Raw genomic sequence first — 19388 nt, 5'->3', positions numbered from 1 at the left:
AGGTAGATGCAAGATAAAGGTAGAAAACATAGTTTAGTGCTGTAAGAAGGCAAATGTAGATGATCAGATGATCAGGTGTGTGCCTATGGACTAAGTATTAATCCAGGCTAGACAAGGGCAGCAAGACATCCACGGATGCAGAAAATTTCTCTCAAAGCAGGGGGGGGTGAGGTTCTGAGCCTCACCTCTGTTGATCCCCAAATTCTCATCTGATGGCCCCCCTGCGACTGTGCCTGTCTTAGGTTGTTCCTCCCTTGAGGAATCTTACCCGTCTCTGGCTAACCAGTCATCTTCCGGGGCCATACAGGGAAATGTAAAGTTGGTAAGTGAGAGAGAAGCCATATTGTTTGCAAAGGTTAGCTTTTTACTTCTTTGCAGATTTATGCCCTGTGGCTTCTATGCCCAGCACTTGTCTCGAGGTATCTTTACCACCTGGAGGAATTATGATACTCGGTAAATTCGATATGAGGCACGAATTCTATTTAAGGGTTGTAATTAGGAGGGAAGAAGAAAAGCTATAGATGTAGCATATGAAGGAAACATGGGAGGATTGATTATTTCTTTGACATATCTTCTTGTATAGTACCTTAAGTATGCATAGGTTTTAAACTACTAACTAATTTGCACACACATATTAACATAATAGGAATACGGTGACATAAACAAAGCAAATCTATAATTACCATCCATCTCCAGTGAAGCCAAGAAAACCATTTAGGCACCCTAGGCATTTGTGAAAATTTATCTATGATATGATGGATATTGTCCAACTGTACTTGAACCATCAGACAAATTAAAGCAGCCCATTTCTGGGATCTGTTCACATCCCATATGTTCTTTTAACCATAGATAGTCTATAGTCATGAGATTTTGGAGTGCTACAACTTGCACCCCTCCCAACTCCTGGTTGAGTTCCAACAGTACAGATCCGGTCAAATTCGTTGTCTCACTGTATGCACATGCCAGCCTAGACATCTCCCTCCTCATTCCTATGGCCAGTCCAGGAGACGGTGGGCTGGATGCAGCCACAACCGCAGCATCGTCCGGATCCCTGTGGAGGCTTTTTGATGATCATCCCCCGGCACAAGTCCTCCAGAGAGGGCTGATGCCGGAAGCTCCTCCTCATATCGTATCTTAGTTCATTTTCTGGGTATCCAAGCTAGGCCTTGATCTTCTGCATAGAAACAAAGAGACCCTTTGCCCACACTTTGACATGCCCTCTATACCACTGTGCAGAACTCATTGGAGGTCAGCACACAGTAGATGCTTTTTTTTTTTTTTTTGAGAGGGCATCTCTCATATTTACTGATCAAATGGTTGTTAACAACAATAAAATTCAGTATAGGGGGGTCAACGCTCAATGTACAATCATTAATCCATCTCAAGCCTAATTCTCGTCAGTCTCCAATCTTCTGAAGCATAACGAACAAGTTCTTACATGGTGAACGAATTCTTACATAGTGAATAAATTCTTACATGGTGAACAGTACAAGGGCAGTCATCACAGAAACTTTCGGTTTTGATCATGCAATATGACCTATAAACAATCAGGTCAAATATGAATATTCGTTTGATTTTTGTACTTGATTTATATGTTGATCCCACATTTCTCCTATTATTATTATTATTTTTATATTTAATAAAATGCTGAAGTAGTAGGTAGATGCAAGATAAAGGTAGAAAACATAGTTTAGTGCTGTAAGAAGGCAAATGTAGATGATCAGATGATCAGGTGTGTGCCTATGGACTAAGTATTAATCCAGGCTAGACAAGGGCAGCAAGACATCCACGGATGCAGAAAATTTCTCTCAAAGCAGGGGGGGGTGAGGTTCTGAGCCTCACCTCTGTTGATCCCCAAATTCTCATCTGATGGCCCCCCTGCGACTGTGCCTGTCTTAGGTTGTTCCTCCCTTGAGGAATCTTACCCGTCTCTGGCTAACCAGTCATCTTCCGGGGCCATACAGGGAAATGTAAAGTTGGTAAGTGAGAGAGAAGCCATATTGTTTGCAAAGGTTAGCTTTTTACTTCTTTGCAGATTTATGCCCTGTGGCTTCTATGCCCAGCACTTGTCTCGAGGTATCTTTACCACCTGGAGGAATTATGATACTCGGTAAATTCGATATGAGGCACGAATTCTATTTAAGGGTTGTAATTAGGAGGGAAGAAGAAAAGCTATAGATGTAGCATATGAAGGAAACATGGGAGGATTGATTATTTCTTTGACATATCTTCTTGTATAGTACCTTAAGTATGCATAGGTTTTAAACTACTAACTAATTTGCACACACATATTAACATAATAGGAATACGGTGACATAAACAAAGCAAATCTATAATTACCATCCATCTCCAGTGAAGCCAAGAAAACCATTTAGGCACCCTAGGCATTTGTGAAAATTTATCTATGATATGATGGATATTGTCCAACTGTACTTGAACCATCAGACAAATTAAAGCAGCCCATTTCTGGGATCTGTTCACATCCCATATGTTCTTTTAACCATAGATAGTCTATAGTCATGAGATTTTGGAGTGCTACAACTTGCACCCCTCCCAACTCCTGGTTGAGTTCCAACAGTACAGATCCGGTCAAATTCGTTGTCTCACTGTATGCACATGCCAGCCTAGACATCTCCCTCCTCATTCTTATGGCAAGTCCAGGAGACGGTGGGCTGGATGCAGCCACAACCGCAGCATCGTCCGGATCCCTGTGGAGGCTTTTTGATGATCATCCCCCGGCACAATTCCTCCAGAGAGTGCTGATGCCGGAAGCTCCTCCTCATATTGTATCTTAGTTCATTTTCTGGGTATCCAAGCTAGGCCTTGATCTTCTGCATAGAAACAAAGAGACCCTTTGCCCACACTTTGACATGCCCTCTATACCACTGTGCAGAACTCATTGGAGGTCAGCACACAGTAACTGCTTTTTTTTTTTTTTTTTTAAATTAAGAGAAAGGAATATTATCAGAAAAGAGTACCTCCATAGCTGATCATCTGACACCCTTTAAGTGATCAACATTAAGGATATTTAAAGCATGCGTTGATCTTTGATTTACCAATAGTTTTATCCTGTTAAGGAGTAATCCCCCTTTTCTTTCTTTCTTTCTTTCTTTTTTTTTTTTTTAAATTTTTAATCTACACTTACATGAAGAATACAATGTTAACTATGCTCTCCCCTATATCAGGTCCCCCCTAACAACCACATTACGGTTACTGTCCATCAGCTTAGCAAAATGTTGTAGAGTCACTACTTGTCCTCTCTGTGTTGTGCAGCCCACCCTCCCCTTTCTCCCTCCCCCCCATGCATGCTAATCTTAATACCCCCCTTCTTCTCCCCCCCCCTTATCCCTCCCTGCCCACCCATCCTCCCAGTTCTTTTCCCTTTGGTACCTGTTAGTCCATTTTTGGGTTCTGTAATTCCACTGCTGTTTTGTTCCTTCAGTTTTTCCTTTGTTCCTATACTCCTCAGATGAGTGACATCATTTGGTATTTCTCTTTCTCCGCTTGGCTTATTTCACTGAGCATAATACTCTCCAGCTCCATCCATGTTGCTGCAAATGGTTGGATTTTTCCACTTCTTATGGCTGAGTAGTATTCCATTGTGTATATGTACCACATCTTCTTTATCCATTCATCTACCGATGGACATTTAGGTTGCTTCCAATTCTTGGCTATTGTAAATAGTGCTGCGATAAACATAGGAGTGCATCTGTCTTTCTCAAACTTGATTGCTGCGTTCTTAGGGTAAATTCCTAGGAGTGGAATTCCTGGGTCAAATGGTAGGTCTGTTTTGAGCATTTTGATGCACCTCCATACTGCTTTCCACAATGGTTGAACTAATTTACATTCCCACCAGCAGTGTAGGAGGGCCCCCCCCCTCCACAGCCTCGCCAACATTTGTTGTTGTTTGTCTCCTGGATGGCAGCCATCCCTACTGGTGTGAGGTGATACCTCACTGTAGTTTTAATTTGCATTTCTCTGATAATTAGCGACGTGGAGCATCCTCTCATGTGTCTCTTGGCCATCTGTATTTCTTTTTTGGAGAACTGTCTGTTCAGTTCCTCTGCCCATTTTTTAATTGGGTTATTTGTTTTTTGTTTGTTGAGGCGTGTGAGCTCTTCATATATTCTGGACGTCAAGCCTTTATCGGATCTGTCATTTTCAAATATATTCTCCCTTACTGTAGGGTTCCTTTTTGTTCTATTGATGGTGTCCTTCGCTGCACAGAAGCTTCTCAGCTTAACGTAGTCTCACCTGCTCATCTTTGCTGTTGTTTTCCTTGCCCGGGGAGATATGTTCAAGAAGAGATCACTCATGTTTATGTCCAAGAGGTCTTTGCCTATGTTTTTTTCCAAGAGTTTAATGGTTTCATGACTTACATTCAGGTCCCTGATCCACCCCGAGTCTACCTCTGTATATGGGGTTAGACAATGGTCCAGCTTCACTCTCCCACGTGTAGCTGTCCAGTTTTGCCAGCACCACCTGTCGAAGAGACCGTCACTTTGCCATTGTATGTCCATGGCTCCTCCATCAAACATTAATTGACCATACATGCCTGGGTTAATTTCTGGGGTCTCTAATCTGTTCCACTGGTCTGTGGCTCCGCTCCCGTGCCAGCACCAAACTGTGTTGACCACTATGGCCTTGTAGTAGAGCCTGAAGTTGGGGAGTGAGATCCCCCCTACTTCATTCTTTCTTCTCAGGATTGCTTTGGCTATTCGGGGTCCCCGGTGTTTCCACATGAATTTTTGAATTATCTGTTCCAATTCATTGAAGAATGTTGCTGGTAATTTGAGAGGGATTGCATCAAATCTGTACATTGCTTTGGGCAGGACGGCCATCCCGACGATACCAATTCTTCCTAGCCATGAGCATGGGACGAGTCTCCATTTATCAGTGTCCCCTTTAATTTCTCTTAAGAGTGACCCGTAGTCCTCAGAGTATAAGTCTTTCACTTCTTTGGTTAGGTTTATTCTTAGGTACCTTACTCTTTTTGATGCTATGGTGAATGGAATTGTTTTCCTGATTTCTCTTTCCACTGATTCGTTGCCAGTGTATAGGAAAGCCACAGATCTCTGTGCGCTAACCCTGTATCCTGCAACTTCGCTGCATTCCGATATCAGTTCTAGTAGTTTTGGAGTGGAGTCTTTAGGGTTCTCCATGTACAGTATCATATCATCTGCAAATAGTGACAGTTTAACTTCTTCTTTACCAATCTGGATTCCTTGCATTTCTCTGTTTTGTCTGATTGCCGTGGCTAGGACCCCCAGTACTATGTTAAATAACAGTGGGGAGAGTGGGCATTCCTGTCTGGCTCCCGATCTCAGTGGAAATGCTTTCAGCTTCTCGCTGCTCAGTATAATGCTGGCTGTGGGTTTATCACACATGGCCCTTATTATGTTGAGGTACTTGCCCTCTATTCCCATTTTGCTGAGAGTTTTTATCATGAATGGATGTTGAATTTTGTCAAATGCTTTTTCAGCATCCATGGAGATGATCATGTGGTTTTTGTCTTTCTTTTTGTTGATGTGGTGGATGATGTTGATGGATTTTCGAATGTTGTACCATCCTTGCATCCCTGGGATGAACCCCACTTGGTCATGGTGTATGATCCTTTTGATATAGTGTTGAATTCTGTTTGCTAATATTTTATTGAATATTTTTGCATCTACATTCATCAGGGATATTGGTCTGTAATTTTCTTTTTTGGTGGGGTCTTTTCCTGGTTTTGGTATTAGGGTGATGTTGGCTTCATAGAATGAGTTTGGGAGTATTCCCTCTTCTTCTATTTTGTGGAACACTTTAAGGAGAATGGGTATTATGTCTTCTCTGTGTGTCTGATAAAATCCCGAGGTAAATCCGTCCGGCCCCGGGGTTTTGTTCTTGGGTAGTTTTTTGATTACTGTTTCAATTTCTTTGCTTGTAATTGGTTTGTTTAACTTTTGTGTTTCTTCCTTGGTCAGTCTTGGGAGGTTGTATTTTTCTAGGAAGTTGTCCATTTCTTCTAGGTTTTCCAGCTTGTTGGCATATAGGTTTTCATAGTAGTCTTTAATAATTCTTTGTATTTCTGTGGAGTCTGTCGTGATTTTTCCATTCTCATTTCTGATTATGTTGATTTGTGTTGACTCTCTTTTTCTCTTAATAAGTTGGGCTAGAGACTTATATATTTTGTTTATTTTCTCAAAGAACCAGCTCTTGGTTTCGTTGATTTTTGCTATTGTTTTATTCTTCTAAATTTTGTTTATTTCTTCTCTGATCTTTATTATGTCCCTCCTTCTACTGACTTTAGGCCTCATTTGTTCTTCTTTTTCCAGTTTTAATAATTGTGATGTTAGACTATTCATTTGGGATTGTTCTTCCTTCTTCAAGTGTGCCTGCATTGCTATATACTTTCCTCTTAAGACTGCTTTCGCTGCATCCCACAGAAGTTGGGGCTTAGTGTTGTTGTTGTCATTTGTTTCTATATATTCCTTGATCTCTATTTTGATTTGTTCATTGATCCATTGATTATTTAGTAGCATGTTGTTAAGCCTCCATGTGTTTGTGAGCCTTTTTGTTTTCTTTGTAGAATTTATTTCTACTTTCATACCTTTGTGGTCTGAAAAATTGGTTGGTAGAATTTCAATATTTTGGAATTTACTGAGGCTCTTTTTGTGAGCTAGTATGTGGTCTATTCTGGAGAATGTTCCATGTGCACTTGAGAAGAATGTATATCCTGTTGCTTTTGGATGTAGAGTTCTATAGATGTCTATTAGGTCCATCTGTTCTAGTGTGTTGTTCAGTGCCTGTGTGTCTTTACTTATTTTCTGCCCGGTGGATCTATCCTTTGGGGTGAGTGGTGTGTTGAAGTCTCCTACAATGAATGCATTGCAGTCTATTTCCCTCTTTAGTTCTGTTAGTATTTGCTTCACATATGCTGGTGCTCCTGTATTGGGTGCATATATATTTAGAATGGTTATATCCTCTTGTTGGACTGAGCCCTTTATCATTATGTAGTGGCCTTCTTTATCTCTTGTTACTTTCTTTGTTTTGAAGTCTATTTTGTCTGATATTAGTACTGCAACCCCTGCTTTCTTCTCACTGTTCTTTGCCTGAAATATATTTTTCCATCCCTTGACTTTTAGTCTATGCTCATCTTTGGGTTTAAGGTGAGTTTCTTGTAAGCAGCATATAGATGGGTCTTGCTTTTTTATCCATTCTATTACTCTATGTCTTTTGATTGGTGCATTAAGTCCATTTACATTTAGGGTGACTAGTGAGAGATATGTACTTATTGCCATTTCAGGCTTTAGATTCGTGGTTACCAAAGGTTCAAGGTTAGCTTCTTTAGTATCTTACTGCCTAACTTAGCTTGCTTATTGAGCTGTTATATACACTGTCTGGAGATTCCTTTCTTCTCTCCCTTCTTATTCCTCCTCCTCCATTCTTCATATGTTGTGTGTTTTGTTCTGTGCTCTTTTTAGGGGTGCTCCCATCTAGAGCAATCCCTTTAGGATGCCCTGTAGAGGTGGTTTGTGGGAAGCAAATTCCCTCAGCTTTTGCTTATCTGGGAATTGTTTAATCCCACCATCATATTTAAATGATAGTCGTGCTGGATACAGTATCCTTGGTTCAAGGCCCTTCTGTTTCATTGCATTAAGTATATCATGCCATTCTCTTCTGGCCTGTAGGGTTTCTGTTGAGAAGTCTGATGTTAGCCTGATTGGTTTTCCTTTATAGGTGACCTTTTTCTCTCTAGCTGCCTTTAAAACTCTTTCCTTGTCCTTGATCCTTGCCATTTTAATTACTATGTGTCTTGGTGTTGTCCTCCTTGGATCCTTTCTGTTGGGGGTTCTGTGTACTTCCATGGTCTGTTCGATTATTTCCTCCCCCAGTTTGGGGAAGTTTTCAGCAATTATTTCTTCAAAGACACTTTCTATCCCTTTTCCTCTTTCTTCCTCTTCTGGTATCCCTATAATACAAATGTTATTCCTTTTGTATTGGTCACATATTTCTCTTAGTGTTGTTTCATTCCTGGAGATCCTTTTATCTCTCTCTATGTCAGCTTCTATACGTTCCTGTTCTCTGGCTTCTATTCCTTCAATGGCCTCTTGCATCTTATCCATTCTGCTTATAAATCCTTCCAGGGATTGTTTCACTTCTGTGATCTCTTTCCTGACATCTGTGATATCCTTCCGGACTTCATCCCACCGCTCTTGCATTTTTCTCTGCATCTCATCCCACTGCTCTTGCATTTTTCTCTGCATCTCATCCCATTGCTCTTGCATTTTTCTCTGCATCTCTGTCAGCATGTTCATGATTTTTATTTTGAATTCTTTTTCAGGACTAGTTAGGTCTGTCTCCTTCTCAGGTGTTGTCTCTGTGATCTTTGTCTGCCTGTAGTTTTGCCTTTTCATGGTGATAGAGATAGTTTGCAGAGCTGGTGCAAGTGACCGCTGGAAGACCTTCCCTTCTTGTTGGTTTGTAGCCTTTTCCTGGGAGAATAGTGACCTCTAGTTGCTTGTGCTGGGCAGCTGTGCGCAGACAGGGCTTCTGCTTCCTGCCCAGTTGCTTTGGGGTTTATCTCCGCTGTTGCTGTGGGCTTGGCCTGACTGGGGCTGTTCCTCCAAAATGGTGGAGCCCCGTTTGGAGGGGGTGCGCCCAGGAAGCTATTTATCTCCATAAGGGGTCTCTGTGCTCCCTGCTGTCCAGGGGGTTAGGGTGCCCAGAGATCCCCAGATTCCCTGCCTCTGGTCTAAGTGACCTGTCCTGCCCCTTTAAGACTTCCAAAAAGCACTCTCCAAACCAAAACAACAACAGCAACAATGAGAGAGGGAACAGAAAGAAAGAAAAAAAAAAAAGGAAAAAACAAGCGATTTTTTTTTTTCTTTTTTTTGTCCTCAGGTGCCGGTCCCAGGCACCCGCTCACTGGTCTTGCTGCCCTGTCTCCCTAGCACCAGGGTCCCTGTCCTTTCAAGCCTTCCAAAAAGCACCCATCCACCGGTCCCGCAGGGAAGGAACGCTCGATATTCTTTGTCCTCAGGCACTGGTCCCAGGCACCCGCTCACCAGTCCCGCCGCCCTGCCTCCCTAGCACCGGGGTCCCTGTCCCTTTTAGGCTTCCAAAAAGCACTCGCAGAAAAGAGGAAAAAAAAAGAGGAAAAACACGCGATTTCCTCTGTCCTCAAGTGCCGGTCTCAGGCACCCGCCCTCCGGTCCCGCAGGGAAAAACGTGGGATATTCTTTGTCCTCAGGCGCCGGTCCCAGGCACCTGCTCACCAGTCCCGCCACCCTGCCTCCCTAGCACTGGGTCCCTGTCCCTTTAAGGCTTCCAAAAAGCGCTCGCCAAAAAGAGAAAAAGAAAAGGGGAAAAACGCACGATTTCCTCCGTCCTCAGGCACCGGTCTCAGGCACCCGCCCGCCGGTCCCGCAGGGAGAAATGCGGGATATTCTTTGTCCTCAGCCGCCAGTCCCAGGCACCTGCTCACCGGTCCCGCCACCCTGCCTCCCTAGCAACGGGGGCCCGTCCCTTTAAGGCTTCCAAAAAGCGCTCGCCAAAAAAACAAAAAACCGCTCCGGTTTCTTTCCACCCGCCAGGAGCCGGGGGGAGGAGCGCTCCGGTCCCGCCGGGCCGGGGCTTGTATCTTACCCCTTCGCAAGGTGCTGGGTTCTTGCAGGTGTGGATGTGGTCTGGATGTTGTCCTGTGTCGTGTGGTCTCTATTTTAGGAAGATTTTTCTTTGTTATATTTTCATAGCTCTATGTGTTTTTGGGAGGAGATTTCCACTGCTCTACTCACGCCGCCATCCTGGCTCCCTACTGTAGGTTTATTTTTATTGGTGAAAGCTATTTAGCCTTAGGAATATTTCCATCTATATCAGCCTCTCCAACATATTCTGTAGAGCTGGCTCAGTGGTCGTGAATCCTTCAAGTTTTGTTTAATTGAAAATTATTTAATCCCTGCTTCAAATTTAAATGATAATCTTGCTGGGTAGTGGATTTTTGGTTGGAGGCCCTTCTGTTTCATTATATTCTGTATACATGCCTCTCCCTTCTGGCCTGTCAAGTTTTTGCTGAGAAGTTTGCTGATAGCCTGTTTGGGTTTCCTTTCTAAGTAATCTTTTTTCTCTGTCTGGCTGCTTTCAATGCTCTCTCCTTGTCCTTGATCTTTGCCATTTTAATTATTATATGTGTTGGCATTGTCTTCCTAGGGTTCCTTTTGTTAGGAGCTCTCTGAGCTTCCATGACCTGAGTGTTTCTTTCCTTCTGTAGTTTGGGGAAGTTTTCAACAATTATTTCCTCAAAAAGACTTTTTATCCCTTTGTCTCTCTCTTCTTCCAGTACCCATATTATGTGAATACTGTTCTATTTGGATTGGTCACACAGCTTTCTTATTATTTGTAGACATCCTTTTTTCTCTCTGTTTTTTGGCTTCATTGTTTTGTTGCTCCTTAAGTCCAGATCATTCACAAGTTCCTCAACCTGTGAAAGCCTGCTATTAAATCACTCCATTGTATTTGTCATTTCAGATACTGTATTCTTCAGCTCTGAGTGACTCTTTTGGAGGTCTTCTCTTTGTTGATAACCTCCCTGAGATCTTGAATATTTTTCTTTAGATCCTTGAGCATGTTTATAACTTTTACTTTGATGTTTTTATCAAGAAAATGGGCGATTTTAGTTTCATTTAGCCCTCTTTCTGGCGTTTTGTCTTGTAGATTTTTTGAACCAGATTCCTTTGCTTTTTCTTCTTTTCTTTAAATTCATATTTCCTGTGGAATAATAGCTTTATGGAGGGGGCATCCTCTAGTTCCCAGAAGCTCGATTTCCTGTGCGTGAGCCCCAATTGTTGGCCTGCAGTGGGTGGGGCGTCTTTCTGTCTGGCTTGTATTGATCTGATTTCAGGTGGACTTTGTGGGATGTCAGCTGACTGCATGTGCAGGCAGAAAATTCAGAGCTACACTATTGGAGTTTCTGTGGGCATAGCCACCTTCCAACTGGCCTGTAGCAATGGCAGGGACCATGGGCAAGCAGGGAAGGAGCTTCCAGGGCTGGATCCTGCAATACTTCCTCAGCTGAGCTGAAACAGCTTGGAGGCCCCCCCTCTGCCTTCCTGTCTGCAATGCTGGCCGCCACTGCCAGGTCACGTGAGCAGTGCACAGAGAGAGGAGCCTCAGTGCTGTGCTGCTGGAGCAGCCATGCGTGGAGCTGACCTCTGCCCCACCTGCAGCAATGGCAGGAGCCACAGGGGCCTACCAGGAGGAAGGAGTTCCTGGGGCCGGCTCCCACTCGCAGTTCCTTGGCTGCTCCTGAGTAGACAGCACTGTGTAACCCTTTCCCCCTCTGGTGCCCATCTTTAGGCTGGGAAGTCTTTCAAACTGACCACTTTTCTTTTGTCTCAGGGGGGTCAGTAGATCACGTCTGTTCTCCACCAGTAGGTGAAATCTCCACCTCACTAAATGTTCCACCTGTCTTTGTTATCCAGGCCCACTAATAATAAGAGCACCATGTAATGTGGGTTTTGTTCTCAGAGCAGATCTCCAAGGCCAGGTGTTCAAGTGTCCTGGGCGCCTATGCCCTTCCTGCTACATTTCTCTTCTTCCAGCCTGTGGGCTGGGGTGGGGCAAGGGTTTGGGTCCCACTGGATCATCATGGGTTTGTCACTTGACCCTTTTCTGTGAGGTCTTCTCTTCTTCCCCAGATGTCGGTAGTCAGCTCTGCAGTCTTCAGATAATTTTCAAATTTTGTTTTATTGGCTGTATTTTCATGTTCTACATGATTTTAGGAGGAGGTTTCTGCCCTGCCTTCTTACACCAACATCTTTTTCCCAGAATTCCTTGACATTTTTTATAATTACATGGAGAAATGAAAAGGAGCATGACTTTAAGCAAAATACCAAAATAATTTCTCAAATGAACAAATTCTTACATGTGAGTGGCAGAATATTTAAATGTTTAGAAAACATTTAGAATATATATCTATCGATGTTAATGTAAGGAAATATTTCTTATAAGATGGCAAAGTACAAATACTAAAGAAAAAATGATAATTTTGAACACATTAATTTTAAAAATTCATTTTATTTAAAAACACCATATAAAAAGAATTAAGAATAAAGGAGCAAACTAGGAGGAGATATACTTGCAAAAGATGATACTAGTAAAGAATTATCACCCACAATATATAAAAAAATCCCCCAAATTAGTAAAACTCACAGAAATAACAAATTGGTAATGACTGTACAAATAATACAATAACAAAAATAAACAGACATTTTTAGAAAAATAAACCCACTTGGAAAATACACAGATTAAATGATGATCAAAATCACTAATAACCAGGAAATGCAAAATGAAGTCATAGTGTGATTACATCAAACCCAAACAATTGGTGAAAATCAAAAATCAGAATCAAACATCCACAAGATATGAAGTAGGGCAACTTTCTGCATTGATTATAGAAAGGAGTCTGGACACCATGAAAAATAATTTGCCAATGCCAAGTAAAGTTAACTGCATGCAGGCCATGGACTCAGTAATTCCAGTCCTACAGAATAAGAGGAGTTTGCAAATGGACATATGTGCCAGAAGATAAGGTGAAAATGTCCAACGCAACATATTTCAGAATAGATGCTTTTAAAAAAAGAGGGAACTGTGACAAGACCCTGGGACAAGGAGATGGGTGTCTGTTTTGAACTGGTATATAGAGGGAGAATGGGGTCTTTGTGTTTTCATTTTTTGTTGCTGTTTTAATCTTCCCAGTTCATTATATTATCATGAGAAAAAGAGTAGCTGTACTGAGATTATGTTTGGTTAAGATGTTGTTAGTACAATGATTAGAAACTAAAAAAACAAGTGGAGATCTACTAGAGGCACTTACCCACCCCAAGCACCCAAATTTCCAGCACAGTTCATTACAATCTGAAGAGAGTCTCTTCCCAACTCCAAATCTCACCAGGAGGAAAATAAATAAATATATCAATAGTACTGTCAGATAAGGAATGGTTAATTCAATTTTTTTATGTTTTTTGAGCTTTTAATCTTAGATCTCTTCACTCAATTCATTTGTCTACTTCATGGGGATGGCATAGACAAAAGTTCAGCTTTTCTTAATACATACTGTTAACAGAAACTCATATTCCACTAGGGGAAAGTGAGCTCACAGGCTGAAATAATGGGATCTTTGGGAAAAGCAAACACTTACAAGAGATAAGAGCCATTAGCAAAGCCAAATAAAATACAAAAATAATTTCTTATTGGCACTGAAGAACTAATGAAGTAATGGGGGACCTTAAGGATCTAGAGTCCAAGAAAACAGCTGATGTTCTACACCCACTTTCTACTGGGGGGCATTTGCAGATTTGTGACATTGGAGCAAGGAACCACTTTGCTTTTCCAGTTACTGATTATGGAAAAGGATATTTCTCAGAAAAGAGAAACCAGCAGTGTTTTGCAGTTGCTCAACATAGAGAAAGCAAAATGGAAAATTTGACAGGCCTTAAATATATGGTTTCCATTCAATTGCTACAATTCTGAAGCTATAAGGAGCAAATGGATAACAAAGATAAGCTGAAGACCTCTATAAAGTAGAGCAGAATATTTGTCTGTATTAGAGGGCAAGGGAACAGAGATCAGAGTTCAGAACTTACCTACTTGGTGAAACACCAGGATCTCAGCTAAAAGCCCTGGAGGACTCTGCCCTAGGAACAGGGCTGAGCCAGAAGGTTGCCCCTTAACAATACTCCAATTCAGTTTCAAATAAACCTTAGACCATTATATTATTAAAGCTATCTGTTCTAACTTCTTCTTAGACACAAGTCTGCCGTTGACTAAAAAAGTGATTAAAAGGTCAGAAAATACCAAGTATTGGAGAATATATGGATGGACAGGAACTCATACATTGGTAATGGAAGAGTTCATTGATGAAATCACCTTATAAAGCAGTTAGATTATTTCCTGAAATTGACCATTCAGGTATCTCATAACACAGCAATTCCACTCCTAGGAATCTGCTCAAAGGAAATTATTACACAGCACAACAGAAGGACTTCTACAAGGATGTCAAAAAGAATATTCACAATAGCAAATACCTGAACTTGGCTGAAATTCCTATCCACAGAACAATGGATAGGAAAGTGTAGGTAGTCTCATAATACCATATAATTTAGCATTCAAATAAATAACTTTAGCCACGAGCAACAATGTGAGTGAATCTTTGCAATGTAATATCAAGTAAAAGCAAAAGATTATATACATAACATTCTTCTTATAAAGTTTAATAACAAATGAAATATGATTTTTGTCAGATATACAAAAAGATGCAACTATATATCAAACTATATATAAAAGAGAACAAGATAAATATTCCATTGATGTAAAACTCAAAATTAGATAAAATGAAAGCATTTTGAGACATGTTTATATAGAAGATAAATTTATAGAAAAAAGGAGATTAACACCAAATATATTGCTGGTATAATCCCTGAGCAGAAGATGTAGTATGTAATTGGGGAAAGCCACCTGGAGTGTTACAAAACTTGTAACTGCTATACAATTTCTTAAGCTTGGTATGGCTACATAGTTGCTTGATTAATGTTAATCCTTCTTACTACTATCAGATTTGTCATTACATATTCAAATACTTTAGGTAATCTCTTTTTGTAGATATATTTCATAACAGAGACAAAGGAGAAATAGAAAATAAGTTCTAAAACATTTGACAATTTATTAGCCTCTTGTCTGAGCCTCATTTGTCCTCTTCCAATAACATAAATTTCTAGAAGAGTCTTTTCATTATGCTGATTCCATTTCTTCTCATCCTGTTCTTTTAGAATCCATTTCCCTTATACCTGAGAGTCTACCATTCCATTATAAAAATAATTTCTCCCAAGTTCACAGTGACCTCCAAATTGCCATGCCCCATCAGCTTTTTAGTTCTCATCTTATTAGTATGTTCAGTTGCATTTGATACAGTTATCTCTCCCTTCTCCTTGAAACGCTTTCTGTGACACGACTCCAATGTCTCTCCTGCTACCTCACTACTTGTTTATTTTTAATTTTCCTTTCTTATTCCACTTCCTCATCCTGCTCTATAGGTACTGGAATGCTCCAAGGCTCTGAACTTGAATCTCTTTTCCTATTTATCAATACACACTTTCCGATGATTTGGAGGCTATGAAATTTATATCTGCATCTCCATTCCTAAATTCACCTCTGAACTTGTAAATGCCAACTGGCTACTCAATATCTCTCTTTTCTTGTCTAATAGGCATCTCAAAATTACTTTATCAAAGATAGAAAGTCTGTGTGCCCCCTTGATAACCAATACACACATACACACAGTCATGTAATTTTTCATCTAGTCTCTCCCATCTTAAGAAATCATAACCCTATCATTTCAACTGATTCTTAAGCTTATATTTTTGGGATTATCCTTGACTTCTCTACTTCCTTTATAAACTCTCTATCTCTTTCTCTCATACAGTGCATCAGGAAATCCTCTCTTATGCTTTCAAAATATTTCCAGAATTCAAACATTTCTCTTATCTCTCTGATTTTTTCTTATTCCAGTCACCATGACTCCTATGACATATTTCAATAACCTTCGCAATAGTCTATTTGTCTACATTTATCCTATTTGTGATAGATCAAATAAAGGCTCCCAAACATGTCCACATCCTAAACCCCAGAAATTGTGAATATGTTAGTAACTGGCAAATATGAATTAAGATATTAGATAAAATTCTTTGCTAATCAGCTGACCTTAATGTACAGTGAAACCTACAGGAGTTGACCCAATGTAATGACAAGTTCCTTCTTGAAAGTAGAAGAAGGCAGATGAGAGGACAAGAAAGATATAAGGAGAACTTGGCCTAATGCTACTGAATTTGAAGATCGAGGAAAAGGGTCATGAGACAAGAAAAGTGTGCAACCTCTGGAAGCTACAAAGGCAAGGAAACCAGAAGGACTTTTCCTTAGAGCTTCCAGAGAAGAATTCAACCTGCCAATACCCTCACCTTAGTTCATTGAGATTGGCATCCAACTAATTTTCAGAACTGTAAAATTTTGAATTTATTTTGTTTTAAGCCACTAAGTTTGTAGTAATTTGTTACAGCATCCATAGAAAACTAATGCTGCATCCTATAATTTCCTCTTAACATTATAATCAAATGTTCTGAAAAAACAATGGGCTATATAATGTTATTTCTCTGCTAAAAATCTTCCAGTGACTTTTCATAATTTTTAAGTGTATTTATTATTGAGGTATTGATTTACTATTTAACTGATTATTGGAATTGATTGCAATGTATTGGTTTCAAGTATACAACAAAGTAGTTCAACAGTTACACAGATTATTAAATTCTCACTCCAGCTAGGGCAGTTACTGTCTGTCAACATAGAAAAATGTTACAGAAACACTGACTATATTCTCCATGCTGAACTTTCATCCCCATGACCAACTTAAATTATCTATGAGATTTTTGTGCCTCTTTATCTTGTTGAAATTAAAAATGAAAGCCCTCAAAATTGTCTATAAGTGTCTATATAATCTGGCCTCCCAGTGAGTCTCAGAACTCACTTCCTTCTCTTTACTTGACATTCACTCCAACCTCACTTAAGTTCTTACAGTTTTTAGAACAGCAGAGGCACGACCCCCCTTTGAAATCTTGCAGCTGCTCTCCTCCTGTCCGTGCTCTTTCAGAAGCCAAGCATTTTCCCCTCCTGTTCTTTGTCTCTTCTCAGATATCACTTCATCAAAGACATCCTCTCTGACTACCAGTACAACAAACTCTTTCAAAAGCACTCTTGCCCCTTATCCCAGCTTTATTTTTTCACAGTATTTTTTACCACCTGAAGTAATATGTATATATTAGTTATCTTATTTTCCCTTTCCCCATTCCCTACCAAGTAGAATGTAAGATACATGAGAAAGACTATGTGACCAGTTCCTACATAGATTCCTTGCATAACTTTGATTTATAATGAACTTTGAAGTAATGAATGAATAAACTGGTTAAAGGAAAGTTGACTCAGATGCCGAATAATTAGCACAAATATCTCTAAAATAAGTATATTGAAAAAACATGGAAAATATTACAAATATCTCATTCATACATCAATGGTATTAAAAGCAGCATTGAATATATGACAGCTTGAGATTTCTATATATTGCTTTGTGTTTCAAAAAAAAGTATTTGCTAAGTTAAATTAACAGGTGACATTAAAAATGTGCATGTTTTCTTCCCTCAAATTGAACTTCTAGCATTCTTCCTAAGGAAATATTTTTTTTGATAGTTGAAGGTTTACTTATAAAATGTATAATGTTTTAGGATAATTAGATTTTTTAAATCTTTTTATTCCTGAAAACAAATTCTGTCATCCACTAAACATAACCATATGATGCTTTTCAAAAAATGTATTTTATAATATGGAAATATGTTTATAATTCATTTAAGTGGATAAATCAAGGTAAAATAATATTAATACCATTATCCCTTTTTATAAAATGTAAATATGCATATAGAATATATTGGATGAGTAAATTCAAAATTGAAATTTGTCATACACTAGTTAGAGGAAGATTAATTAAACTTTTGTTATGTTTAATCAGAAAATATTAACAAAGCACAGATAAAAAGAATAAATAAGTATCAATGGATGTGTACATGTCTTTCTTAAATTATAAAATTGTCATATCTAATACAGAAACAAAGAAAGAAAAAATGATAACATAAAATCTGGGAAATGAAACAGCTTTATGGGGTCTACTTAAAATTGATAATAAAGTACACTGTATTATAAAATAAAACTAATATTATGACTAGCAGTAATTAATTGCCTTAGGATTTTCCTTGAATTCACTTTATAAACACACTTTTTGTTCTCTGGAAAAATAATTCATAATACTGTGAGGCTTTAGCTAGGGAGATTAATAAAAGAATCACAGTAATATTGTTTAACACCCAAGATACTACTATCTTGAGTCTCATCCAGGTGTACTACTGGAATAATTGTTTGCTCAGTGTTATTTACCAATAAACAATAATATAAAAGCAAATCTGAACATAAGAAAGGGATCAAAACGGACTAACATTATCAATTATACTCTATTAAATAATCACCAATTATAACCATATGAACCAAAATTTACTGAACATCTATTATATTTTAAACATTTTTAAAATAAGAATTTTCTTTTTCACAAGTAGCCTTCCAAAATTAGATATTATTATTCCCATTTTATAGTTAGTGACACTCACTGAAGGATTTCGATAAGAGCAAATGTACCAAAGAAATGGCAGAGCCAGCATTTGAAATGAATTGTGGATCTACTAGGTTTTTATTTAAATTTAAAGCTAAATCCTATGTATCAGTAATATTTTTTGAAAAATCAATGTTATTGAATACTCAAAAACACTGAGAAATCAAGTTCCAAATTACTTTATCTGTACAGATATTTTAGACATGTGAGGGTTAGAGAAAATACTTCAAATACTTCTAATCTTTATAACAATGATATATGGTGTGAGTAAGAAAATTTCTGAGTGTCCTGCATAGTCACACAGGTGTTTTGTTTTTTTTGACTTTATATTATTTTAAGAAAACTGATGTAAGAAAATGGAGATTACTGTGGTAAATTTGGCAACAACAATATTAGCCTTCAGAATAAAGATTTCCTAGAGAGAAGGAAGGAAAGAAAGGGGTGATTCGGGGAGGAAGAAAGGGAGGGGGAAGCAAGCTTATTTGCAGTTGTAAGAAATTGTTCTTGCTTTTTGTTTTATGTATTATCTGCATTAGTGTGACTGCATGATTGTATCAAACACAGTAATGCATATAAACTGAGAGAAAATCACATTTGTTTAAATTTTCTTTAAAGAACTTATATATTTAAGGAATAATTAAATTTTTCTCTAATATTGTAACAATCATTGCATGCAATGAATAAGGTACTAGTAAAAATATGACTGTTAGATATATTCTAACGAATTATCATACAGGAGTTTACATATGATTGATGACAAAAGCTAGAAATAAAAAGACAAATCTTTGAAAAAATAAGACATTAAAATAAACAGAAAAAATAAACTTGATTCAGTACAGTCTTATTGAACTGTTATTATAAACTGGAATTGGAAGAAACTCTTTCTTCTTTTAACTAGATATTCTACAAAATCTTAATATAGTTACTAGATAATAATAAAGCAGCTAATTCAAAATATACTTCCTGGTATTTCATATTTCAAAGTAATAAAGTTTTACTCTATGATAAACTGATAATGACAGCATCACCAAAACAAACTTTGAAATATAATAAAATAGGCGACTAAAATATCTAATGAAAATTGCAAGGAAAAATTATGTCTCAGACAATAGAATAATAGACTCACCACTGAATATGACTTAAAGAGCCATGC

This window comes from Manis javanica, chromosome 6 (assembly GCF_040802235.1).
Source record: "Manis javanica isolate MJ-LG chromosome 6, MJ_LKY, whole genome shotgun sequence".
In the NCBI taxonomy this organism is placed as follows: domain Eukaryota; kingdom Metazoa; phylum Chordata; class Mammalia; order Pholidota; family Manidae; genus Manis; species Manis javanica.
The sequence above is the reverse complement of the archived record's forward strand: the minus strand, read 5'-3'. Positions refer to the sequence as shown.